Source organism: Hylobates moloch, unplaced genomic scaffold (assembly GCF_009828535.3).
Source record: "Hylobates moloch isolate HMO894 unplaced genomic scaffold, HMol_V3 SCAFFOLD_4910, whole genome shotgun sequence".
Taxonomy (NCBI): domain Eukaryota; kingdom Metazoa; phylum Chordata; class Mammalia; order Primates; family Hylobatidae; genus Hylobates; species Hylobates moloch.
In genome coordinates this window covers 2,489-2,807 of record NW_026657185.1, presented here as the reverse complement: position 1 = coordinate 2,807, position 319 = coordinate 2,489, and positions in this window count along the sequence as shown.

The window sequence follows — 319 nt, the reverse complement described above, 5'->3', positions numbered from 1 at the left end:
GCCCTGTGCTACCCAAGCCCTGCCCTGGCCTTCTCCTGGCCCTGATCCTGCCATAGCCCTTGCCCTGCCATGTACCTGCCCTCGCCCTGGTTCTGCCCTGTTTCTGGCCCTGGCCTTGGTCCTGTTGTGTCCCTGTCTGTAAACCTGCCCCTGGTTTTTCTCTGGCCATGACCCTGCCCCAGTTCTGTCATATCCCTGGCCCTGTCTCAGTTCTGTCTTAGCCCTGGCCTTTCACTGTACTTTATGCTTAGTAAGGGCTCCATAGTGTCTGTGCATTGAATGTTGTGTTCATAGTATCTGCCAAAACAGAAAGGAAAAA